Source organism: Sinocyclocheilus grahami, unplaced genomic scaffold, assembly GCF_001515645.1.
Source record: "Sinocyclocheilus grahami isolate Dianchi unplaced genomic scaffold, SAMN03320097.WGS_v1.1 scaffold386.1, whole genome shotgun sequence".
NCBI lineage: Eukaryota > Metazoa > Chordata > Actinopteri > Cypriniformes > Cyprinidae > Sinocyclocheilus > Sinocyclocheilus grahami.
Window position 1 is genome coordinate 116,636 of NW_015505565.1, and position 12,181 is coordinate 128,816.

General features: G+C 39.1%; 1 pseudogene; it reads left to right on the forward strand.

Moving 5' to 3' along the window:
- The window catches only part of LOC107550039 (neurexin-1a-like), a 116,525-nt pseudogene that overhangs the window by 43,160 nt on the left and 61,184 nt on the right, over window positions 1-12,181 (forward strand).

Sequence of the window (12,181 nt, forward strand, 5' to 3'; positions counted from 1 at the left end):
ATGAAGACCCAATTTTGTCTCCAAAAGCGAGCCATCAGGAGTCCCAGGGGTTCAAAGAGATACTCGGTCCTCTCAACAGCTCAGCTGTCTACACAGCAGAGGCATCATTTGTGTACCAAATGTATGCATTTTTATCCCGATGGGACTACATTCTGGTGATGTTAAATAAAGTTACCAGAACGTTCTCACTTGCATCTATTCCTTAGAGGGAAATGGTTGCAGGGGGAACAGTTGAAATGGGCCCAAGTCATCAAGCACTCACCTCCACGAAGCACAGAGTCTTGCTGATTGCACTGAGTATTTTGGCATTGAAGAAGCAAAACAGCTCTAGCTTGACGATGTACGAAACACAGTTGCCGGGAGCTGTCAGGATCCTCCACATCTCCCTCACAGTTGGGCATCTACCCACACAGTAAGGAGCCTTGGGAGATAATTATACACAACTACATATGAACACAGAGGAAGTTGGAAAAGGTGTGAATGGTCCCATGAAAACCACAGGAACCAATTCCACATCGATAGTGGAGAAGGAAGCTCGGATATTTCTGAAGAGTGGTTTGTCACCTGCCGGTACAGTTGGGTACAAGGTCTTATAAACAATTCAGAAATGGAAAAGTTTCGCACTGTAGTCCCCTGCTGAGAGTTTACCTTTTAACACAACATGCAGAAAACAAGTCTGACTCTGTGGTGTGTTGCTTGTTTACATTCTGTTATTTAAATTTACAAGTCACGCACGAAGCAAATTGAGAAAGATGTTTTTCTGAACTATTATGAACCCTTATGTCATTCATTTTGTTGTGTTTATTGCATTTGTTCCACTGAGGAACTAAAAGAGAAAAACTGTTTCTGATGCGCACATGCTTGGGGTCAGTAGGATGTTTTTATTCTTATTTTTTTTAAAGAAATTAATACTTTTATTCAGCAAGGATGCATTAAATTGATCAAACGTGACTGTAAAGGGATTTATGATGTTATGAAACATTTTTATTTCAAGTCAATGCTGTTCTTTCAAAATTTCTGTTTCCTCAAAAATATTAAAGGGTTAGTTCACCCAAAACTGAAAATTAGCCCATACATTACTCACCCTCAAGTCATCCTAGGTGTATATGACTTTCTTCTTTCAGACGAATCCAGTCTGAGTTATTTAAAAAATTGTCTTTGATCTTTCAAGTGCATCAGTCCAAAAGAAGTGAAATAAAAAGCGCCCATCCATAAAAAAATTGTCTCATACAGCACTGGGGGTTGAACAAAGTCCTCCTGTAGCGAATCGATGCGTTAGGAAGCAAAGTTTCCTTACTTTAGCAAAGGAAAACCAGTCTCCTCTTGGCTTATATCGAAATCCTCCGACATTCTTCTTTACAAATCCTCGTTTTGTACTTCTAATAAGTGACCATTTTTATCTCTCCCCTGTGCTTCCACGTGCGTCACTTCTGAGCGGCGCATGCGCAAAGCCAACCTCATACATCATTCCCCCGGAACTGCTTCCATTTACAACAGTGAGTGCAAGCTAGATTAAAGTGATTATTACATTTTAAATATGGTTATTTTTCTTACATACAAGCATCGATTCGCTACAGGAAGCCTTTGTTCACCCCCCGGAGCCGTGTGAGACACTTTTTTTATGGATGGGCGCTTTTTATTTAACTTCTTTTGCACGGATGCACTGCAACACCAGCTGAGTGTCATTAAACAGCTTGAAAGATCAAAGACAATTTTTTAAATAACTCTGACTGGATTTGTCTGAAAGAAGAAAGTCATATACACCTAGGATGACTTGAGGGTGAGTAATTTATGGGCTAATTTTCGTTTATGGGTAAACTGACCCTTTAAGAAGCAACTGTTTTCAGCATATAAGATATAATAAGAAGAAATGTTTATTGAGCACCAATTCAGTATATTGGAAGGATTTCTGAAGGATCATGTGATAGTGAAGACTGGAGTAATGGCTGCTGAAAATTCAGCTTTGCTATCACAGGGAGAAAAAACATTTAAAAATGTATCCAAATAGAAAATAGTTATTTTAAATTGTAATGATATTTCATAATATTACTATTTTTACTGTACTCTTGATCAAATAATTGTAGCCTTGATGAGCATAAGAGACTTCCTTCAAAAGCATTGATAAATCTTATTGTTTGAACATCAGAAAAGGCATTGATGGCCGCCATTTTGTTTTTTCCTAACATATGTGGATGTTAATGGTTTTTAAGTTAATTCAGTCTTTAAAATACATGTGCTTCTATGGTAATGTCTTTGCTTGTTCTGTTCTTATTTCTTCTGTTATCCTTCCTAAAAATATTTTTTTCATTTGTTTCTGTTTTGTCAAGTCATTAATTTTCCGCCCCACTCAGGAAGTGAAAACAAAGCCTGTCTTTTTCTGTTTGGTAAATCAGAAACAGGCCATGGATGGTGGCCATTTTGTTTTTCTTGCACATGTGGGCGTTCAAAGATTTCTAAGTCAATTCAGCCTTCAAAATATATGAGCTTTTGTGGTGATATCTGTCTTGTTACATCTTTTTCCATGCAAGCGTTGTCGTGCTCAAGGACACGGCTTCTAATTGTCTGAATCTATGACAAAAAGACAGAATCAGGGATTCTGAGCAAAAGGAGATGTTTTAGTTAAGCTCCCGTGGAGAAACCGAAGCAGGGGCTTTACATGTTTGAACAGCCTGCTATTGTGCGGTCTCATCTCTCTCTTTTTGTATCCTCATTAATTATCTGTGTCAGCCATAGCTACTCCTGTCATTGGTGCGTGTGTGTGTGTTTATGAGCGTTGTTCCTCTTCTGACACGAAGAACAAGCCGTTGCCAATTAGGGACTCTGCCTCCCCCAGGGTGACAGTGTGTTCAACTAAGAGAGTGCTGTCACATCAGCTCATGGGTTGTTAATATGGTCTGAGTGTCAGCAGGATGAAAGATGTATATTTAGAAACTAGTGGGGTCACTATACGCTCATGGCTAAATCAGGCTATAGTTTAAGAGCGGCATTTTGGCTGGTTAGAGGTTTGCACTTCAGGGATCCATATTTTCACCTTGGGTCTCTGACATTTACAGTTGCACCATCGAAATGGTTCGGCTGTTCGGATTTTGATGACCTTTAAATTATTTTCTATAAAAACTGCTTCATACGACAGAATGAAATGTGAGGCATATTGGTTTAAGGTTGTAGTTTTATGCTGTGGTTATTTATTATGCCGTGATATGAAAGTTAATGTTTTCACCTACTGTGCTATGTTAATAAATAGAAAGACAGCCTGTTTCTTCCAGTGTGAATTGTAATTTCACCCAGCAGTACCTTTTTTTTCAGTAGGCTAACCATAATTTCTAATAAATTAGATCCCCTCACACACAGGTGGTTGCAGACAAGAGCATAGGACACAGTCAATACCAGTGTCAGAATTTAATTTAATTTATTTTATTTTATTTTTAACTTTATGATTATTTTTTTTGCTGTAACACACATTAGCACAGCTGATAAAAGTTGAATTATATATGTGTTTGTGTGTGTGTGTGTGTGTGTGTGTGTGTGTGTGTGTGTGTGTGTGTATATATATATATATATATATATATATATATATATATATATATATATATATATATATATATATATAAATATTCCCACACAATTAGAATTTTCATGCTATTTGTCAATTTTGACAAGATTTTTGCCCTGATCCCTGGTTAATTACAATACATAGTAAAAATAGAAAAATTCAACTGTGACATCCATATTTTAAATATGCCAGTCGATCAAAGAGTTTGTAAAATGCCTTTAGCATTGCTGATTAGTAGAGCTGAATTACTGTGTCCTCAATATGAAGCTCGTCTTGCCTCAAAATGGCTGCCTGCGCTTGTTTCACATGGGTATCGTTCTCAGCTGGATGAGCTTGATATGAATATATCTCATCTCTCCTGGCCGAGACGAGCGTGTGTGTGTCTGTGTGTGCGCGTCTGGTCTGTGTTCACCTGCTAGCCCTGTCCTGTCAGAGCGCTCTAGCCAGCCCCTGCCCGCCTCTGTCTTATTTAACTCTGCCCTCTCTCTCCACCCTGGGAGATGAGAATCAAAGTGACCGGACACACGCAACCATCTGCCCCAGTTCCATGGCAACAAGCTGCCCTCCCAGACAGAGAGAGAGGCTTTTTGTCTTTGCTGCTTGTGAGTTTGTCTGAACATGCGTTCTTAATAAAGGCATATCAGCCCTGGACCTTTAGCGGTCTCTCCAGCTGTCCAATCACACACTGTTACCTTTTCACATATATCCTTTCGCAGCAATGGTCAGAGGCCTATAAAAAGCACATGTCATGTATTGTATATCGCCGGAGGCTTAAAAGGCCCCTTAGTGTTACCTCTCAGTGGTGGCTTTTTCTTTTCCTTAGATCTGCAAAGATTCCTTTAGGGGGCGCTTTTGCGCAGTCTGAAACCTTACCTGCTGCTGCTTTTCTTTCCTTCAGAGCTGGCTCATGGCCGGCCGATCTGGATTCATAGTAATTGAGAGCAGGGAGGGATAGAAAATCGATTGGGAGCCTGGCAGTTCTTTAATGGCAACTCTTTTTACCTGTTATCAAGTGAGATGGGCTGCAGGGGCCCCTGACAATGACACGCTGCCCTCTTAGCAGCAGTTTGACTGATTAGGAGAGACAACGACGTGTCAAAGAGAGGCAGAGCGGCTGAAATCACAAAGCCTGCAGGCTCCTCTTCGCTCGCTCTGATCATCTAGTGGAAGCTCGATTGGAGCCTGGAGGTCCAGGGGCCCCGTCGAACTCGCCGCACACGCACACGGGATAAGGGGAGGCTCTACAGGCGAGAAATTGCTTTCTCGAATAGAGTTTACAGTCTGTAGGTTTTTGGATGTGCTTCCTAAACCACTCAGGAATTGGAAGAACGTGAGACGCATATGCAGCCGAACATCTCGACTGACATCACAGACGCAGACCGGTTCCCTCAAGAAGGGCTGTTTGGAAAAACAGTTGCATGGCTCCATCTGGTGGCGGAAGTGGGATAATTCGGTTCACTGCACTCTGTGTACAGTATACTAACTAATACATTATTTAAGGCAAGAGGGCATTCATAACAAGGCTGTTGCAGAGATCATAAAATGGACCAGAGGATGTAGATAGATTTAAATGTGTGAATGTGATGTGTGAGAGAATCATTTCCTCCGCTATTTCTTCTTTTTCTCTACATGGATATCAGTCACCTCTCTACACCCCTTTTTTAGTTTATCCCGTTTCACAACCCCTTTCTTCCTCTGTCTCTCTATCACCCTCTCTCTCTCTGCTCTTTGTGTTAACCGCTGTGTGGGACATGTTATAGGTAAAGGTCCAGAGACCATATTTGCGGGCCAGAACTTGAATGACAACGAATGGCACACAGTTCGTGTCATCAGAAGAGGCAAAAGTCTGAAGCTAATGGTGGATGACCTGCAGCCCTCTGAAGGTACAGCACATTCTCAAGTATTTTACCATCTTAAGACACACATGCCAATTTGAAAGTTGTGAGCATCTTATGTCCTTTTATGAAGTGTAGAGCGCTTGAAGTTTGAAGGATGAAGGTTATTGTCTCACCATATATGAATATATATATATATATATATATATATATATATATATATATATATATATATATATATATATATATATTTGATCACTGAATTTGAAATTGTGACAATTGTGACATCACAATGGCTAAACGATTAACTTCACACTGTCCCTGTTAGTAGTGTTGTCTATATTGTAATTATTTTATATACAGAAAGCGATCAGAAATCGCTCTCATTATATAACCACAGGAGCAGTCAATTAAAATGCATTGTATCACTCCTTTAAAATCCCATGTAAGATAAATCATCTGTGGTGTTGAGATAAATCTCAGGGACGCACCACAGAGTATCTCATGGTCATAATTATTTCCTTTAAGTAATTGCATGTACTTTTTGCTAATGGTCTTGAGGAAGGACCTTTCCTGAAGAGATTCAGTGGCTCACTTCCAATAGCCTTCCCTCAATGCTCCTCAAGGGCAAAAAACCTTTTGCAATTTGCCCACTGAATGAAGTGTCATATGAAAAAGGTAGTGCTTTCCCACAGTGTAGTTTCTTGCTGAACTTACTGGTGTGTGTTCGACACTTTGAAATAGACTTGGTATTTCACTTAATGCTGAAGCATTCGGAGGCCAAACCACTGAGGGAATACATTATACTCACATAACCTTACTGATTTTAGAGTGAAAGAACTTCCTCTTGGGAAGCTTTAAAAGAGGTTTTTAAAATATTTAAAGGCTTCTTTCTCTCCCACTGGATCGCAGAAAGATGACGTTAACCTTTTTTCCTTCAAATTCCCTAAAATACTTCTAACATTCTTCCAACTCTTAATGCTTTCATGTTTTTCTAGTCTTCCATGTTTATTAAAAATCTAATTTTGCTGCAGTAAATTTAAGTCAGCCCATTTGGCAATACTGCGGCCCTGTCCCAGATAGCACACTTTGTGTACATGCGGTCCGTGAATTCCATAAGACTATATGATGTCCCACTACATACTGTATGCAGCATTGTCATCCTTTTGGGACAGGGCCGGTTTTGACACTGTCCCCTTCCTACATTAAATCTGTTTTCAATTATTCGCCCTGGTAAGGTCAAATCACGGGAGACCACACACAGCTGGAGTTCCACAATGTGGAAACGGGAATCGTAACAGAGAAGCGTTACATGCCCGCCGTGCCCTCCAACTTCATTGGACACCTGCAAGGTTTGTCCTTCAATGGCATGTCCTACATTGACCTGTGCAAGAACGGTGACATCGACTACTGCGAATTGAATGCCATGATCGGCTACAGGAGCATCGTGGCAGACCCGGTGACCTTCAAGTCTCGCTCTAGCTATGTGACCTTGCCCATCAAATCTGATAGTAAAGACATTTACAATTTAATGCATATTTGCTGAATAAAATAAATAATTTCCTTTAAAAAAAAAAACATGTTGACCCCAAACTTCTAAATGTAGCCTGTATGCATTCTTTACCTCACATTGACATTCACATTGTTGTGTATTGCAACAAACAAGTGAACCAGCAGGTGGCAGTGGTGTGTCTTTTCTGTGGCAATTTACTTAACATGCTCCCTTGATAGTTGAGTTGAAAAGACATTGTCAGTCAGAGCATAATATTTTCTTGTCTCTACAGGTGATTTGTATGTGGGAGGTGTGGCCAAAGAGATGTATAAGGACTTGCCAAAGCTGGTGCATTCTAAAGAGGGCTTCCAGGGCTGCTTGGCATCTGTCGACCTGAACGGCCGTTTGCCAGACCTGCTGTCAGACGCACTGTCCAACGCCGGCCAGGTGGAGAGAGGATGCGAAGGTGAGGAAAACGGTATGAATGAAACATACACCAGCTCGGCTTAGTGAGGTCCTTCACTTGATGACTGCAATCTCCAATCCTTGTCTCCTCTCATGCGCTTGTTCATCCTTTCTGCTTCTTGTTCTCTTCATCTGTTCTGTGTTTTCTTCATGCTGGACCATTTTTAACCCGTTTCAGGCTTCTCTGTTGGCAACAGGAGTGTAGATTAGGGGTGAACGATATGGACATGTTCCTTTCATTTTTAAGAGATCTTGTGTTTTTTTCCAATCTGTAACTATGATGAAGTTAAGGAGGAAAGAGACTGGTTACTGCCAGTAGCTTTTAGTAGTTATATTAATTAATGAAAAAATAGTTAACAGTAAACCTTTTTTCATTGAAGCTCAGAAAGATAACGATATCATAAAAGCAAGTCATCTAACATAACTGAGGATGGCCCACCAGATTTTTTTGTCTTCTGTCCTTAAAAGATTAATTGAATGCATAAAAAATTAATTCAGTGCAATAATTCCAAAAGGGTAAACTAATTTAAAAGGGGAGTAGAAGAATAGTTATGAGATTTGTTAAAAGTGATATTGTGCCTATTTAAAGTGATGTTTCAGATATGTAACGTTATGTAAATAATTTTAATATTGAAACCGTAATGTTTAAGCTTACGAAGTTACATGGCATTCAAAAGTTGTTTGCTTTTTAAAGAAATTAATATATTAGTAATGTTTTTACAGAAAATTCGATTTCAAATAAATGCTTTTCTATTGATCTTTCTATTCATCAGAATATCCTGAAAAATGTTTTTCAAGGTTTATGCAAAAAAAAATTAAGCAGCACAACTGTTTTCAACATCAATAATGATATGAAATGTATCTTAAGCACCAAAACGGCATGTTATAATGATTTCTGAAGGATCATGTGACATTGAAGATTGCAAATTCAGCTTTGCCATGACAGGAATAAATTACAGTTATTTTAAATGATTATATTTCACAATATTACTGTTTTAATGTATTTTGGATCAAATAAATGTAGCCTCTGTGAGAATAAGAGACTTCTTTCAAAAACATGTATGGAGCTAATGCATCAAATCAAAACAGCAACAGCAGCTTTTGTTAAAGCCCAACACCACAGTAATATAACAGTTCTATAATAAACATGTTTACCTGGATATCTAAATGGAACCTTATCATAGACTGCAATTCTTTTTAAATAAATTTAGTTATCTTAACAACAGACTATCTGTAACTCTACTGTTAAAAGCAAACCTGTTTTTACATTTCTGGTAACATTTTGTCTGGCAAAATACATACACACAGATTGTTTTAATATGGCCATCAGTATATTCAGCTGTAAAAGAATTGCTAATATTTGCTAAGAACCACAGCATATTACATGCATATAAACCTTACATTATGAATGCACGCATTTGTTTTTAATAAAGTCTCCAATTTACAGGGAGCGATCATGGCTGAAAAATGTCCTTCTGTTCAAACCAAACCTACGCTACTGGCTTTTATCATGTCTGTTCCTGACTGACTCTGTCTCTCTCGTCATCTCTAACTCCACCTCTCTTCTTCCCTGGGTCTCTGTCTGCTTTCTTTATGTCCTCTCTCTGTACACCTTAATTTGTTATAAGCACAGACATTCCAGTGCCTCTACTAACATCTTATATATTTTGTTTTGTTTTGGCTGACAAAAGTCGCATTGCTGAAAGCTGACTTGCAAGGTAGATAGCCATATGTCTTAACCGATGCCCCCTCTTCCCCCCCTCCAATGTGAGCGTCTGATGTGGTAGATCACGTTTGCTCGGCAGCCGGTCTAGTAACTCCATCACCGTAAATACAAGCACCGTCTGCACACCTTGTATTTACAGCCTCCCGGTCTTAAACTGTCTCAGAGTGTCCTGTGTCATAGTTTTCCCTCACTTACCCGTCACTGCTTTTTTCATTGGAGCGTACATCTGTTCTGTTGTTTACTGGAGGCATGCGTCCCCCTTTCCTCTTCCAACAGTGCCCCCCTCCACCCACTGCATGCGGTTTCAGCTCCTTCCACGCCGAAATGCGACGGAAATAGCCTATAGCCTTTCCCCCCCTGATAAGGGCCTTAAAACTTGATGGAATTTCCCAAGCGGTTAGGGAATCTCTCGAAGCCAGATTACTCCACTCAGATATATAACACTCGGTTTGAGAGAAGCTCATCAGGGGAGCGAGCCAACCCTCTGTTTCTCTGCCTGAGACTTTAAATGAGCTTCGCTCAGACAGATCAGGTGAGACAGGAAGAACGCAGCTCATCGGGATCGTACCGGCGGCTGTAGTAGCGTCTCTCTCTCTTTTCCTCCTTCTTCCTGCCAGACTCGCTTCACTTCCAAGTCAAGTGGCCAAGCCCCAAATGTGCGACTGATTGGCCAAATGGCTGAGTGATGGAGAGGAGGGAGCGTTTGAGGGCCAGGGGCCTGTTTTACATGCCGGCTGAAGTAATGAGAGAAATGAGAACAGAAGTGTTTCCGCAGGCTGTAATATGCCTGGCCCGTCGCTTCGCTTCTGTAGACCGAGCACAAAATGAGCTGTTACAGACGGCCCCCATTTATCTTACAGCCCCGAGTCCCCAGGGAGTGCTGCTGCTTTAAACCCACCTCAGCAATACTAGGAGCAGATGTTATTATCACACGGGGGCCTGTATTATTACTGCAACAAATACACTGCGCATTACCGCCAATGCTACTCTGTCTCACACACACAGCCACTGGTGCAGTGCTTGGATTGCACTTTAAAATCAAGTCACCTGTCCACATTTAATGTCTTCTTGAGTAATGAGACCGATTAAAGGCGCACTCAGTCATTTTTTCTACCTTGTTAAAAAAGTTTTAAATAGTACTTTTTAAAAATCATGCTTACCTGAGACAAAGACTCAATGCTACACTTTTAGAAATAAAGGTAGAAAATCTGTCACTGGGGCCGTACCTTTTAAAAAGGTACCAAAATGTACCTTTAAAGTACCAATATGCTAATATACTAATTATTTTACATGTAGCAGGTCACCTATATATACTTTTACTTGTGAAATAAGTTAATCATGACTTACTGGAAATAGCACGTTTCTGTAGTGACATTTAGATCAAAGAATCATAAATAAATGAATCCATGTATATTAAGCAGTTTAATAAGCAATGCTTTCAGTATTGATAATATTACCAATATTAAGCACATTTTCAACTTTCATAATAATAAGAAATGTTACAAATGAGCATATTAGAATGATTTCTGAAGGATCATGTGACTCTGAAGACCTGAGTAATGGATGCTCTAAAACTTCAGCTTTGCCATCATAGGAATGAAGTATTCAAAATATATTCAAATAGAAAACAGTTATTTAAAAAAAAAAATATTTTTCAAAGTAGTTCTGCCTTTCTTGTATTTTATATTAAATAAATGCAGCTTTGGTAAGCATAAGAGACTCCTATCAAAACATAAAAAATCTTACTGACCTAAAATTTTGAGCAGAAGTGTACATTTAAACCACCAGGTGTCAGTGTAAGTCTAACTGTAACTTACTTATTAATATATCATGTGAAAAGCAGTGTGTCAAATGAATGGTATGTCTGAAAATGTAGTATTCATAAAAATGCCAGGTGTGCATCCAGTGGACATTTTACTATCCTATTATGTTCATAAATGGTGAAGCTGAGGTCATACATACCCAATATAGTGTGTCTAGATCAGAGCATGTGAGCGAAAAGCTCCGTTTTCCGCTCTATGGACGTGCGCTCCGCTCAGTCGCTCTAACCGCACAAGCAAGCGCTCCGTTAATATTCCGCTCACGCTCACCGTGAACCAATTCCCGCTCAGATCCCGCTCCGACATAACATTTCTCTAGTAGGCCTAATTGTTTACTGTTTGTAACGAAATTCTTGGATTATTGTCTAAAATTAAGCATGCTGATAAATAGCAATTATGTTTCAGAGCGAAATTCTTACATTCTTCTTAATTTTATTAATTGTAATGTATTAATTAAAATTTATTAAATATTTGAATCTAACCTTAGCAAACCTACCTAAAATGCAAAAACTGAAAAAGTGTATTTGATTTTCGTTAACTTTATTTCCGTGAAAATAGCTGCAGTTGTTGTGCAATAGAACATTCAAAACAGGCTCATTAAAACACAAACACACACACACACGAGATGAAATGTGTGTAGATCTTTACAAAATACACTTGGATTATAAAGTTTGTGAAAAGCACACGCAAGATAAAATGCACTTAAAAAACGCTTGGTTTATGAACTGACGTCAATGAAAGAAACACACTTAGTGTCAAGTTAAAATAAACCATAACTGCGGGGAACTGTGGTCTATTAAAACGTCTCTTGATGTTTACTGGATTTTAGAATTTACTTTAAGAAACATTAGCTTGGACAAAGTGTCAGGCTTCAGCATTCGCTGTGCCCGAAAACACTCGCTCAGCGCTGGAAGAAGCACTGGGGATGCTGAAGATTTTGCGGAAGGGATCCAGCACTGGTTTTCCAAAATCCAAGTGGTGTAGACTAATATCTTCTGTACTCTGTAGTTCTGTATTTAGGCCTATATACAGCTGTGTGTTATTTTAGGTCAACAGTTTAACTGAGATTATTTAATAGCTGCGGAGCTCTGAATATAATTCGAATTAACAATTCGTTTCAGGTTTTATTCTTTTTTAAATTAATTTATTACTATTTATGAATTTTAAGTAATAATGATTTTAATAAGTAATTACGAAATATAATAATTCGTTCCACGATTTAGGCCTACTAAACTAAGGGAACGAATTAACGAACAAATGAATAATTTCGTGGCGCTAAGCCTAAACAAG